Genomic DNA, 15,635 nt, shown 5'->3' on the forward strand with positions numbered 1-15,635 from the left:
CAACTAAATATAACACAAAATATCTTTTAAAAGGTAGTCGGCACAAATGATGACAATGAAATTAAGTTTGCAATTTGCGTTTCTAAATAAATAAACTGAAAACAAAAGTTTAACTTTTGTGGGTTTTTTTCACTTGTAAGTCGCATGTGCATTCACCGCATGAAATGTGTGTTATCATTGTCAACCCACAAATTAGTGTAAGTAGATAAAAATTATACTACGAAAGTGCACATCATATGTGTCCTCACATGCTTTATTATGAGTATATTTCTTCACTATCGAAATTTATCGTATTTTAATATTTGATTTAAACGCAGTTTTTTTCGACACATTTAAATCACACTTTCATAGCCGCATGGGTCTTATGCGTTTCGGCCAGCGTATCTTAAACCTAACATGAGCATATGCGCAGTCTGGTCAGAGGCGATGCTAGTTCGCTATAAAACCACTTAATGTGTTATGGTCTCATTATGTATCTCCTGACCAGACTGAGAGATGCACATGCTGAACAGGCTATATAAAGATATATAGATATTGCGAATTTTATAAATAACAAAGAAGGAAATTAATTGGGCATGTGTAACCTACAAGTTTAAATTTCTAATATCAAGGGAGACAATAGCAACATATCTTGGATAACTGGTAAAAATGTTGAGATTTCTTTCGTTTTCAAGGAGAAACGTAAACTAAGTCAGTTTTCCACTCAGTTTTGTCAGAAACGAGACATTGACAACTTTTGTTGTTGAAGAATGCCATTTCCGTTGTTGAAATTGGCCGCGTTAGCATTGGGTCAAATTAGCAAACGCGTGGCATCAGCAGTGAAAACCAAAGCAAAGGAAGATGAGAGATTTCGGAACAGGCTTATCAAAGTTGGTCAAAGTATGTGAACCGTGATTTTTTCATTAGTCTGATTAGAATAGAGACTAAATAGACTGAAAAAATCAAATATGTGATACATCTGCATTGCACATTTCATTACCTAATTATTTTTTTCTCAAAAATTCAAGTGTTGTACGAGTTTCATATGAAAACTACTGTAGTTCACAGGCATCTCTGTTGTTATTCACGATTTCGACATTGTTAAATCACGCGTAACGAGACTGCCGAGATAACGCGAGATTAAGGGTTCGGGGGGGGGGGGGGTCTGCCAATATTCGCTCTACAGTATACACACCTTACCTATCCGCTATATTGACTTTATAAATAAAATAAAAGCGATAAATTGCCGATTTGTAACTAATAAACGCAATCTTTATTTTTATTATAACGTTCAACGACCATCTGCTCGATAATAGTTCAGTACCATTGTAATTAACGGTGCCGTAATTAACTACTGACAAAAATAACACGATCATACCTTACTGTACGGTGTGCAGAAACCCGTCAGAAATTAAAACAACTCCAGACTATTATTATTTTTGAGTGCAAGTTAATTTAAACACACCCACTTATTAAAATTAAACCTTTTTTATATTAGCTCATTTTTCTAAATTTTCAGAAATAAAAACCAATTTGTATTTGCACATTTCAGCAGAGGTCCAGATAAGATGCGTATTTGCATAAAATACACATGAAAAAAAAGAAAATACGCATGGCTTAAAATTTTGTAGAGTAAAAAAACTCCTGGCTAAATTCGGATTACGTATCGTGTGCAATTTCAATGCGTATTAGCCGTTTATACATGAATATAAGTTCATGTAATCATGACTGGTTCCCGTCGTGTCCACACCAGTAAAAACGTAGTGACATCACCATCTATGTACAGAATGTGGTTCCCGACCTAATTTACTCCTCAGTCAGAACGGTATCATTTCATTTTGGCCCACGATAAAGGCTGATGTTGACACAACGGACTCTCCGCTGCATTTTTGAAAATCGATATACGCTAATGGTGAAAACATTTGACATCACATTCGAAAAAAACCCAAATCGCCCAACTTCAAGCATATAAGTTTTGCTATCAGTTTATCTCTTGTGTGGCACGATGGAAAAACCTTTTTCTTTCAAGCACTTTTTAAATGGCAGCCGTAATACACATATATAATAAACAAGTTTTACGGATACCACCCGCTTACCATTCAGATAATGTAACTAAGCACATGTTTAAACTGTTAGATATATTAAAATCCGGTTTGCAATCAATGAATCCACTAGAATCATTATGTAATGCGAAAACTTGCTGCTTGCTTGTTTTTCATATGACCGTCACGATCTGTGCCGCCCTGACCGGCAGTCCCTGTCCCGAAAGCGCTTTTCTTTTTGTGACATGTTCAGCAGCGTCTGCATGTTTTGTGTTTTATTGTCATGTAAATAAAACAAAAATAATGGCGAGCCAGTTATAAATGGTCGATCTCTATTAAGTCGACATCGTCAATAGTAACACCAGAAAAAATTGTACGCCCTATTATTGACAGTATATTAAATAAAACAAAAGTTATTGCTTTATTGTGTACAAAACTGCTTGTAATAGCAAGTTAACACTACAAGTACAATTTATTATTAATTCAGGTCCTTTGAACATAAATACTCCTTAAAATTATCGGATTATGATTTTTACTCATCAATTAAAAAATTCATGAGTGAAAAACCCCTCGGCTGAAAAAATTATCTGGACCTCTGCATTTCAGTAAACCTAAGACTACTTTATTGTTAAATATGTGTGATTTGTAAATTGTATAATAAATTAATAATCTATATATTTTTATTAGTTCTGTTGCAAGCCTAACTTGTTGTGTTTTTAAAATACATAAAAATCATATTGTTGACAACTATAATATTATTTAAGATCATTATTAAGCAAAAGTAAGTCCCCCAATTCCAAGCTTACCCCGGCCAGCTAAACCGGTAGTGCTGATCTATGGCTCGCTCATGGGTTGGTAAGTTAAAGCCTCAGCTGACAGCTCGGGTTCATCTCTTAGAAATAATTACACCTTAGGATACCCTATCTGTAACCCAAATTGCAGTCGAGGGTCACCGACATACATGTATCAAATACAATGTATGTGCTTACGTAAACATTTCCTGAAGATTCAACCACTGAGCAGGATAACTAAGTTAACCTCATATGAAAAAAAAAATACTATTAGATGTATCAAACAGACAAACCAACCAGTACCTACTAGTACTTTCATAATGAACATCATCCATTAACCATCTATACTTCCAGGTCTTTTGGCTCTGCTACATCAACAGGAATTAGCGTTGGGCTCATGTTTTCTGTGTTAATCATAGCAAAGACCTATCAGGGGTTTTTTTTACAAAAAGGGGAAGACGCTGGACGCTGGGTAAAAGGGGAAAATCGAGCGCGAAAGAGACATATTTGGGGAAAAAATAAAAACTGCTCATTTCAATGTCTATAACTCACCTACAGACTTCAGGTTTTTTTTTAGAAAAAGAGGCATGTCTCTGACCTTTTTGTTCTTAAACACATGAACAAGTATGATATTAAAGTCAAAGTCCTAAATAAAGTTGCAGGTGTAGATTTAATAATGGGAAATGTTTTCAACTGGGGCCGGGGAATGATGTCAATATTATGATTTCAATTTCATGATGAATGGGTTGACGATCTAGATCTGCTACAGTATTGGAAGGGAAAGGTGCGGCAGCTGCCGATTGTATACTTTCACTTTCACAATAATCCGACAGTATTAATCGATGTTGATTACATGTACCTCCGAATCTTGCTGGGTTTCAACGGTTTTTGATGATTCATTCTTAAAAAATGCGTCAACGCAATTAATATTTTCCGAGTCCGAACGTTTTATTTTGTTCGTGTATGAACGCCAATTGTGAGACTTTTTTTCTGTTTTAACGTTTATATCTTGGCTTTCACATAACCCGGATGAAAATTCGACTGGTTTCCGGTAATTAATTGACGAAACACCCTTCTCGCGCAAGACCGGAATCCAGTAAAATAGTCACATGATTAGTTGCCCGGTTTCCATGACGTAATTTAAGAGCTAAATATAGAATCACTGGGATTCCGAGATTTGAGTGTTCGTCGGGAGAGAGCGAGATCGTTGTACATGGTACAAATTGGATAAGTGTCGACTTCCCAAAAGAAAAAAAACAACATTTCTTTGAGGGTAAAATATTATATTTTGGTGAAAAATTATATTTTTGGAGGGGAAATGGTATTTTTAGGGGAAAAATTCTGGTAGGGGAAGACGCCGAATATCGGCGTCATTTTCTTAGTAAAAAAAACCCCTGCCTATCTATAGGTCTTTGATCACAGGGATTACAATTTATAATATTTCATCCCAACAACAAAATCTTTACAATGATAGTATTCATTTTACAGTCAGTTTTTACTTCTATTAGGTTAAAAACTAAATAGTGAATCAGTTTTGAGATGAGCTTGTACCAAACACACACACAAGCTCCTGTAAATTTTATACACACTTAAACCAAAGACCTATAGATAAGAGTGTATTATAGGTCTTTGCTTTAATGAGCAAGTATTTGCACTGTCACAGATATTGCTTGTTGGAATGTCTCAGACTAACCAGCATATACAAGCAGTCTTCACTTACGCATTTTTGAACAACAAGCCCGAATCTTTATGCATTAATAGAACAGATTAAAATACCCACTAGCCCGACTATATGAATCAGTAAATTTTAATAGCCCAAATTTAATACATTTCACTAGCCCCGGGCTGTTGGGTAAGGGGTTAGCGTCAAGACTGTATAAGCAATAACAATTCTTCAAACATTGATACTTGTCTTGTTTTGAACAAATCTGCCATGACGGGTAGTTAATGGGGATAGCCCAACACACAACCAGTTAAGGATGACTGTGATACAGCTGAAAATTTCACCCATATGGATATTTAGCCAATGGACATTTGACCAGGGACACTTTATTTAATTCGAAGTAAATGTTTTCTTAGCAGTGTTAAAAGTCATGTCAACACATCACATGTTATGTTAAATGACTAAATGACAACATTGGATGTGTAGCAACTTATACCACCATCCATTTTATTATATTTCTGAATGTGTAGGATATTTTTTAATGTAAGGGTATGAAGTAGACACACATCTGAAGAATCTTTATTTTATTTTTTTTCAAAGAAGATAGTTATGTAACTGTGGTGATGTATAATATTAATTGCAAGAGTTAATAACATTCCAGGTGTATTAGTCTTGAGCTTCATGCAGAATGAGATACAGTATTCCAGTTTCTGTTGACACTGTGATGTTCCTGAAAAAAAAAGGTTTCTATAAGTTATAACAATAACCATTCAATAACATTTAAAGACAGCATAGTTATCTGTTTTCAAAGAAAAGTATTTTACCAAAGGTAATCAAACTTCTAATTTGCCCACACTTAACAAATAATATATTTTTTCCATACCCCACCCGCTTTTGGCATGTTTCGTTTTTACCTACTTTAAACACAATAAAATCGAAATAAAGCATAAACATGAACTACAATTAAATCAAAGATACTAAGCTTATAACAAATTACAAAAAAAACATGCCATATAAGTTATATCTGCAAATTATTGGGAAATTATAATTGCATCAACACAGAACTTTATGCAGACGCATTGCAGTAGATGATCGAGTACCCCCCCCCCCCCCCCCCCCCCGACCTCACTAAATCCACTCAGAGTTGTCTCCCTTAAAATAATGTCGAAAAGGTCAATAAAAAAATGACATGAAATATAGAAAGTATATCCAAAGACTTGGTTTAGGTTTTGATTGTCATGTGACCAAAATATATCTGTTTGAATGCTATAGTTACTATTTCCATGATTGCAAATGTTCGTATTTGTAAACAATACCAAAGACCTATTTATATATATATTCTATAGGTCTTTGACAATACAAACAAAATTTCACGTTTATAAAAGAGTTTTGTTAATTGTGTTTTTAACCATTTTTCAAATGCCAGGGGCCGGTTCTTTTCATTGAGAAAAAAATGTAATTTTGACTATTATTCGGAAATTGTTGTTGACTTTTTGCTAACAAATGCTTTTAAATAAAAATTAAAAGTAATTTCAATATTATATTTACTAAGACTTGATTGGTCATTGTCGGCTCAGGTACTAGTTAAATGTACCCTTGGTACTTTTAAGTTAACTTCAATGTACCCCAGCAAAGGCCTATAAAAAACATTGTATTATATAGGTCTTTGACCCAAGGTACAGTAAATATACTAAAATGTACCCGGGAATTCTATCGCTTAATTTGTCATTTGCGGCTTAAAAAAAAAAGGTCATATTTATGTCAATATTTTGTAAATGATCTATATATTATCGAAACTCGTAGTACTAAAAGGATGTTGAGGCAGGTTTTTTAGAAGTGAATTATGTTTATTATCCTGTAGGGCGTTTTAGGACATCAGATTTTTGGCGGGAATAAAACTCGGGTAAAGTCAAAATTGTCTGGGTACATGTTGGTATATTTTCCGTACCCGGGGTACAATTATGTATACTTACGAGTGCCCGTCGTACTTTTAAGTAGTATCAGAGCCTACAATTATCAATCGAGCTTTACTAAGATTCAACTTATAGAACTGAATTTGAGATTAATTAAATTGTGAGTAAAAAAACACTGCTATTTTCATACACTCGTTCAAAACGGGACGTCTTATAAGATCACCCTTGGCGGGCAGCGGCAGGCGGACGGCGTCCACAGCAGTGTGACTGTCTGCTCTCTAATTCAAATGTTTTCATGCGATCTTCACCAAACTTGGTCAGAAGTTGTATTTAGACAATATCTAGGTCAAGTTCGAATATGGGTCATGCCGGGTCAAAAACTAGGTCACAGGGTCAGAGCATTTCAAATATTAATCATGGTGTCCGCTCTCTAATTGAAGTACTTTTCATCTGATCTTCACCAAACTTGGTCAGAAGTTGTGTCTAAATGATATCTAGGTCACGTTCAAATATGGGTCATGCCGGGTCAAACACCTGGTCACAAGGTCACTTAGTGCATTTCAAGCATAAAGTATGGTGTCAGCTCTCTAATTGATGTAGTTTTCATCCAATATTCACCAAATTTGGTCAGTAGTTGTGTCTAGATGATGTCTAGGTTAAGTACAAATATGGGTCATGCGGGGTCAAAAACAGTCACAGGGTCACTTAGTGCGGTTAAAACAATCACCATTGTGTCTTTGACCCCAGTCCATTAGTTGTGATATCATGCTACACTTGTTTTGCCGGTTTTCGTTCGTGCTTTCCACGATTTTGAGGAAATTGACTCTCAGTATTTTATTTACGGGTATTTTTTTTCAAGATGTCCAAAACCTTCAAACGGACATACCTTGTGACAGTTTTGCACTCTTGTTTAAGTTATGTTCTTGCATAGTTTAATCATTGACCAGTTACAATTTAAAAAGTTGAAATGAAAGTAATTTTGCAGAATATTTAAAATTCCAACATATATTTATGCTTGGACATTTCTTTCTAGACGGTAGATGTTGGACTATCTGATAATATTACTTGGGATCAGTGCTTCCATTTATTGACATCAGAGCATAATTAACACCAAATAACTGCAGTGGTTTGTCCGTTATTAATCTGTACCTTGGACTTCCAAGAATCAGCATTTACGTTGCTTTCCATTACTCATTACATACACATCACAACACAAAATTTATGATAAATGAGTAAAATATAGTTCAAAACCTATTTATATTTGCATATGGTAAAATTTTAGCAGAAAACAAAGCAGCAATCGCTTGCATTTTCTTAACTTGAACAAAGCTTTTGCTCTATTTACGTCTAATATGCTGGAATTATAGATATTTATCAATCAAGTTATTTTGTCTGCCTTGATAGTTTCAGATTTTTTTGGTGCAATGTTGTTCTCGGCTGATTTCTGCCTTCAATCCAAGGTCTATTTTCAATATTTTTATGTCCACCACCACTATAGTGGGGGACATATTGTTTTTGCCCTGTCTGTTGGTTTGTTTGTTGGTTTGTTTGCTTGCCCCAACTTTAACATTTGCCATAACTTTTGCAATATTGAAGATAGCAACTTGATATTTGGCATGCATGTGTATCTCATGGAGCTGCACATTCTGAGTGGTGAAAGGTCAAGGTTATCCTTCAAGGTCAAAGGTCATATATATGGGAACATAGTGTTTCACAAACACATCCCTTGTTTTTTGAAATTTTATACCTGAAAATTTATCCATGATTTCTTATGATTGCTAAACAAAATAGTTACTTTGTGTGAAGGGCTGTGGACAGTTTTTAATTTGTAGTTGACGATAAAACAGACAAAGGCACTGATACTTAATTTATAGCAGTTATGTCCTAACCGGATTCAGATATTCAATGAATAAACTAAAAATAAAGTTTTGATTTAAGGTCGTAATTGATAATAGGGTAGTTTATAACTCTTTTGTGGATTCAGAATGTCATAGCCTTTATACTGTTTTATTCAAGGCTTCCAATCCATTCAAGTCAAAGCCTCAATGTGGAAGCATGGCTGGGGAACGAAGACTACGGCAGTCAAGCCTTTGAGTGAACAGGCAGCCATAGATCTGACTACAGAGATAATCAATGATGTTGTAATAGTGGTGTGTGGACTCGCAGTTTACATGTTGTTTCAGCATAAATCTGACGATGGTCCCAAGGAAGAAGAGCTTGATACTCTTAAGAAGCTTGTGTATAATCAGACTATTGAGTTGGAACGACTGTCTAAGAAGGTTGAAATCTTGGATGAGAAACTAAGTCGATCAACTATGTTTTCAAAAACTGCTAGCAGAGTTGTAGAAGATTTCAATAAATGCTACACATCGAAACCTAAAGTGTAGCAGACATAACATGCTGATAATAGTTTGTGTGTTTGCTGTATGATTAACTATTAGTATTAAGTGATTACTTAAGAGCTTAGAATTAAGTTATTGTCAATTTTATTTTTATGCCCCCCTTCGAAGAACAGGGGGTATATTGTTTTGCACATGTCAGTAGGTCGGTCGGTCCCTCCGTCCATCCACCAGATGGTTTCCGGATGATAACTCAAGAACGCTTAGGCCTAGGATCTTTAAACTTCATAGGTACAATGATCATGACTGGCAGATGACCCCTATTGATTTTGAGGTCACTAGTTCAAAGGTCAAGGTCACAGTGACTCGAAATAGTAAAATGGTTTCAAGATGATAACTCAAAAACGCTTACGCCTAGGATCATGAAACTTCATAGGTACATTGATCATGACTGGCAGATGACCCCTATTGATTTTCAGGTCACTAGGTCAAAGGTCAAGGTCACAGTGACTCGAAACAGTAAAATGGTTTTCTGATGATAACTCATGAATAATTAGGCCTAGGATCATGAAACTTCATAGGTAAATTGATCATGACTGGCAGATGACTAGAGCTGCAACGATTTGATCCGATGCATCGAAAAACGGTTTGAAATGCGTCGATTCAATTACGATACCAAACCTACCGAATTCGGTTTGATTCTTTAACATATAGACATATATATATATACATAGATACGTAAAGCTCGCTGTATTCTGATTATTTAATACGGAAAGATGTAGGTTATATCTTTACCTGTAATTACGACGCGCGCCATTGGCTGCTTATTACTTTAGTCATCCAGCGCGTTAAGATCTACTTTCGGAAAAAGCGTCAAAATGGCTGAGCAAGTTGTGGCCGACAAATTGAAATTATCAGATGCGCCTAAGAAGCTAAAATCAAAAGTGTGGCAGTATTTTGGGTTTCATGATGGTAGCCCTCCCAATAAAGCAAAGTGTAAACTGTGCTTCATGGATGCAAACATAACGTTGATTTAGCAAGACTAACAGGTAGCACAAGTGCAACTACTCAAGTCGCCAGCCAGAAAAGTAGTTCTGTTTCTGTTGGGAATTTGTTAAGTTTATTAGAGAATGTTCTTTGTCCTACAGGTAACAGGTGATGCTGTCACGGCACAATGGTAGACATTCTTGTAGCGGTTTTGGATATAATAGTGATAGTACTATCACTCCACTGATTCCAGATGTTCTTATGATTATTTATTTAATTTTATATTATTGTGTATTCAACACAATCTTCTAGTCATAAGTTTTTTTTAAATTAAAATTGAGTCCTAATTTGCTATTCTTTTTTATGTGTTTTAATGAAATATTGACATAGTTTGAAAGACAATTGGCAGTTTCTTGCAAAATATTTCTTACAAATGTTAATTTAACACACTTTCAACAGTTTTTAAAACACTGTTGAACCAACCAAACTATATCAAACAAACACACAATTTGACAAATGCCCAAGATATCTAGGTATGCGACGCTTTTGAACAGAAATGTTTATTTTGAGGCAGAAGAGTGAATATATGATACAACTAGGTTTGAAGATGAATCGAATCAAAACAATCGGTATCGGAGTGACTGAAATCGATATGGAATCGAGCTGTATGTGAATCGTTGCAGATCTACAGATGACCCCTATTGATTTTCAGGTCACTAGGTCAAAGGTCACGGTCGCAGTGACAAAAAACGTATTCACACAATAGGTGCCCCTACAACTGACAGCCCATATTGGGGGCATGCATGTTTTACATACAGCCCTTGTTTTAAAAGTATTTACCAATTATTAAGAAAAATGCTTTTGAAGGGTAATAATTTTGTTATGCAAATGGTTATCACATTATTTAAATCTTAAACTGCACATATACAGATATACTTGTAAACAAGTGATGCTAGTCAATAATTTTGTTCGAAAAGAGTAATATTGTAGAATTTTAGATTTCCAATCATGAGCAGGGCAACAGATAAGATTTTAAGTCAATTAGTTTTCATTGCATGCCAAGCTTTTTCTAACAATTAGTTTTTTTCCCTCAAAACTATTTTTCAATTAGTTTTTTTACAATTTGATCAAAATGTACATATATTTCTGGATCAGATTAGCGCTTCATTTTTGATTATTGATAATTCTCAGCAACTCTTATTCCAATTAAGTCATTATAAATTTACAGTGACAATGGTTGTTTGTAATTATTAGTTTTAATTGTATATTAACAAATGGATGATGGAGTCATTCAGTTTAAACCAGTTTCAACACTCCTGCCTTTCAGTCTCAGTGCACACTCACATTGCCAAACCCTCTCCATCAATGACAAGCCAGTGGAAATCACGATGTTGTGAGTTTTTTAGGCATGGAATCGCAGTGGTGTTATGAGCCAAATATTTCAGAATCTGTCACCACCTGTGCTATTAAATGTGATAGTATAATATTCACAACGTCTTTTCCCGACGGTTTGGGTCTCGTAACGAATTTTCAAAATATTGGGCGCGTTTGGGTCTCGTAACGAATTTTCAAAATATTGGGCGCGCACGCCGTTTATGAAAGTTAACAGAGAACCTTTCCCGAACTTATTTCGGCGGAAGTAACTTTTTATATTGACACCGGCCCAAAACAGAACTAACTGAAAATATTTCAGCAACACTAAAGGTTACAATACACTAATTATAATTAAACGCGGTACGGCGGAAAATAGAACAACTAAAACGACGAAGAATCAATTTCAATTCGTTTTCCATTTTCATAATCCTTTTCTGTACGATTGATTTTAAATTTCAATTGGTTTTCTGTCAAATACAAATCGTAAAGACGATAAAACGAACCGTATCTGTTGCCCTGCATGAGTATTGTTAAAAACAAATGAAGAAATTAAGATTTTTGCCACTTTTTGTATGTCTAAACAAAGCTTCATTATGTTGTAATTGTTTTAACCCTTTCAGTGCTGGAACCGAATTTGGAAGGCCTTTGCAAACAGTTTGGATCCAGATGAGACCCCACAGAACGTGGCATCTCATCAGGATCCAAACTGTTTGCTATTCTATAGTATTCTTTGAAAAAAATCGAAGAAAATGATAATTTTAGAAATTCAGCAGACTACATTTTAGCAGGCGACAAATTACCCAGCATGCAAAGGGTTAAGTACCGTATCTGTTCAACCCTTTCCCGCTCAGAAGCAAAGTGAAAAAGGCTACTATAGTATGTGCAAACAGCATAAAACCAGAAATTATGTTGCAGTTTTATTGTTTTACTAAATTTGTGCTTGCTGTGATAACAGAAAAAATTGATAACTAATATCTGGACCGTGAACTATGTCAACACGTTCTAAAACAAGGTTGATGTAACTTGGTGTGTGCATAGTTGTGGTATATGCTAAATATGAACATTATTTTACTTTTTTGTCAGAAAAAATTGTAGGGAATACAAATATTGTTTTAGATTGTTCATCATACAAAATTTGTGACTGCAATCCCCTTCTGGTTTAGAGCTATACTGTCCCCTATAAAGTCACGAAAGTTTTCCTTGTCTCATTAGTGGACAGGGTAGTTCTTGACCAGACAATGTGGATGCACAGGCTGGTCTAGAGACACACTGACCACATATGGCTTTCAACTTGTTTTTTTCATGAAGCGAGTCATTAGCCCCCAGCTCAATTCACTTCTTGAAGATTTCAAAAGCTGGATTGACAACGACACGCTTTCCAAAGAGACGTTTTTATCAACAAATATGTTTTGAAAAGATTTTATTCAATGTTTGGAAATATTAAGGACATTGCATGACAATTAACACAAGTTTACATTTGCAGTCAATGGATTTTACACCTATAAATACCTATTGTTGTGTAAGGTGGATTAAAATTTGGAATTTTTTACTTTTTAGAGTTTTTAATCATCAATATTTAAATAATTATGTTCCATGCATATTTTATGCAGAATCACAGCTGAAGCTCTGATAGATTACCAGTATGCAAGTGTATAATACTTAGTATGATGCGATATTGAAAGTCTGAGCGTTATTTGCTGTGCTTTTTTAGTCCCCTACCGGTGAAACCAGAGGGGACTTCTAGTTTGCGCTCTGTGTGTCTGTGAGTCTGTCTGTCACACTTTTCTGGATCTTGTGATAACTTTAAAAGTTCTTCATCTTTTGTGATCGCCTTTTGTCCGTCCTCCGTTGTGCGGTGTCAACATTTGCCTTGTTAACATTTATTGTCCAATCTTCATGAAATTTGGTCTGATGATTGTTCTCAATGATATCTTGGATTAGTTTGAAAATGGTTACGTTGCCTTGAAAAACATGGCTGCCAAGGGGCAGGGCATTTTTCCTTATATGGCTATAGTAAAACCTTGTTAACACTCAGACTCTAGAGACCACATTTATTGTCCAATCTTCATGAAACTTTGTCAGAACATTCTTCCCAATAATATCTTGGACAAGTTCGAAAATGATGCCAGTTGGTTGAAAAACATGGCCGCCAGGAGGCGGGGTATTTTTCCTTATATGGCTATAATAGTAAAACCTTGTTAACCCTCATAGACGCCAAATTTATTTTCTGATCATCATGAAACTTGCTCCGATTGGTCCCAATAATATCTTGGACAAGTTCGAAAATGGTTCCGGTTGCTTTAAAAACATGGCCACCAGGGGGCGGGGCATTTTTCCTTATACGGCTATATATGGCTTTAGTAAAACCTTGTTAACACTCTAGAGGCAACATTTATTGTCGGATCTTCATGAAACTTGTTCATAAGATTTGTCCCAATGATATCTTGGATGAGTTTGAAATAGTTCCGGTTGGTTGAAAAACATGGCCACCAAGGGGGCGGGGCATTTTTCCTTATATGGCTTTAGTAAAACCTTGTTTACACTCTAGAGGCCACATTTATTGTCCGATCATCATGAAACTTGGTCAGAAGATTTGTCCCAATGATATCTTGGACAAGTTCGAAAATGGTTCTGGTTGCTTGAAAAACATTGCCACCAGGGGCGGGGCATTTTTCCGAATATGGCTATATATGGCTTTAGTAAAACTAGAGGCCACATTTATTGTCCGATCTTTATAAAACTTGGTCAGAAGATTCATCCTTATTATATCTTTGATTAGTTTAAAAATTGTTCAGGTTGGTTGAAATACATACACCAGGGGGCGGGCATTTTTCCTTATATGGCTATTGTAAAAACTTGTTAACACTCTTTAAGTCACATTTTTTGTCCAATCTTCATGAAACTTTGTCAGAATATTTCATTTAATGAAATTTTGGATGTGTACGAAAATGTATCCAGTCTGTTGAAAAACGTTGCCTCAAGGGTGTTCACTATTTATGAAAGTTGGTAAGAACATTTGTTGTAATGACATCTTGGGCTGCACAGAACAGGTCAGTTCCTTTTAATCTCAGGGGAGCTACTTTGGGCTTTTCAGGCTCTCTTGTTTCATGAATCTTGAAACATGGACAGATGGCAATATGGAGATTATACATGTCATTTCATTTTGTTCCTATGTCAAGAATTCTGGTTGCTATGGCAACAAATAGACTAGACATATTGCTGAAAATGGTGGAATTTCACCGGTAGGGGACTTTCATTGCTTGGCAATAGTCTTGTTGTTTTGTATGTTTTTATTCTGCTTTATTGTTCTCAAGTATATTTATGTTTTCAAATCTGAGAAAACTAGGCTTAATTTATGTGTGTATAATTTTGTCCAACATAAGCCTGTGAATCGGAGATGAAACTTACCACATAGATCAGGGGTGGTATTCCAGAAGCATCTTAAGTTAAATTTTATATTTATCCTTAAATTGGGAAATTTTCTTAAGTGTTTCATTTCATATTGCAATAGATTGGCATGAAGATATACATGTAAATAACATAATTATGCCAATGTTATTTTAGGAATACCAAAAACACATGTGTTTCCTTATGTAGTAAAGAAATACAAAACATTGTAATTTTTAACTTAAGTGAAATTATTTAAGAAATGACTTGAGATGTTTCTGGAATACCACCCCAGATGTTTGTTTAGAAAAAATATTCTTTAAATACTGTGCTGATTGCACAGTCTAATCTGGGATGAAACTTTATGCATATTTATGAAGCCCGGTTTTCCCAATGCAAGGCTCATAAGTATTAATTAATGTTTATAGATATTTACAATATTGTGGTTGGTACCCTAGAAATAAAAAGACTAACATGATGTAATTTCACTGTTATACTTTCCAAGTCTACTCCTAGGTTTAGTAAAACTGCTGTACATGTTGATAGATTGAAGGGGTCAAAGTATACTTGGCTCATTCATCTTATGTAAGATATTTTTGATGCAGATTTTACTAAGAATACTAGTATATAGGGGGAAAAAAGCAACGTCAAATGTCCTTACTTGGTCCGTACTTATCGGTAAGTTGGAAATGACAACATTATTAACCTTTTAATCACATTTTGAGAAACAGCAATTCTGAAATTCAATGTTAATGGGAAAACATAACACTTAAATTATCAGTGTAGATTTTTGAGCATCCCTCAGAAACTTGTAAACGTCATCAGGTCCCTGTACGAAAACTTCGAGCGAAGAGTCGTCCACAACAACCAGCTCACTAAACCATTCAAGGTGGAAACTGGAGTGAAGCAAGGATGTATCCTCTCGCTGCTCCTCTTTTCAATGGCAATTGACTGGATCATGCGCCGCACCACAGAGGGAAGGAGGCAAGGAAAACAGTGGACGCTGACCTCGCTGCTAGATGACCTGGACTACGCCGACGATATCTGTCTACTTGCTAACAGGAACCAGATCATCCAGCAGAAGATCCACAGTTGACACTGTCAGCAAGAACCATAGGTCTCAAGTACAACATTGGAAAGACTCGGGTCATGAGGAAGAA

General features: G+C 35.4%; 1 long non-coding RNA gene across 1 annotated transcript; it reads left to right on the top strand.

Annotated features, from left to right (window-relative positions):
- The first annotated feature begins 390 nt into the window (after window positions 1-390).
- Window positions 391-14,953, top strand: LOC127871394 (uncharacterized). Its single transcript, XR_008045314.1, has 2 exons — window positions 391-879; window positions 8,405-14,953. It is a non-coding gene; the product is annotated as an uncharacterized LOC127871394 (long non-coding RNA).
- The last annotated feature ends 682 nt before the right edge of the window (window positions 14,954-15,635 follow it).

This window comes from Dreissena polymorpha, chromosome 3 (genome assembly GCF_020536995.1).
Source record: "Dreissena polymorpha isolate Duluth1 chromosome 3, UMN_Dpol_1.0, whole genome shotgun sequence".
Taxonomy (NCBI): Eukaryota; Metazoa; Mollusca; class Bivalvia; order Myida; family Dreissenidae; genus Dreissena; species Dreissena polymorpha.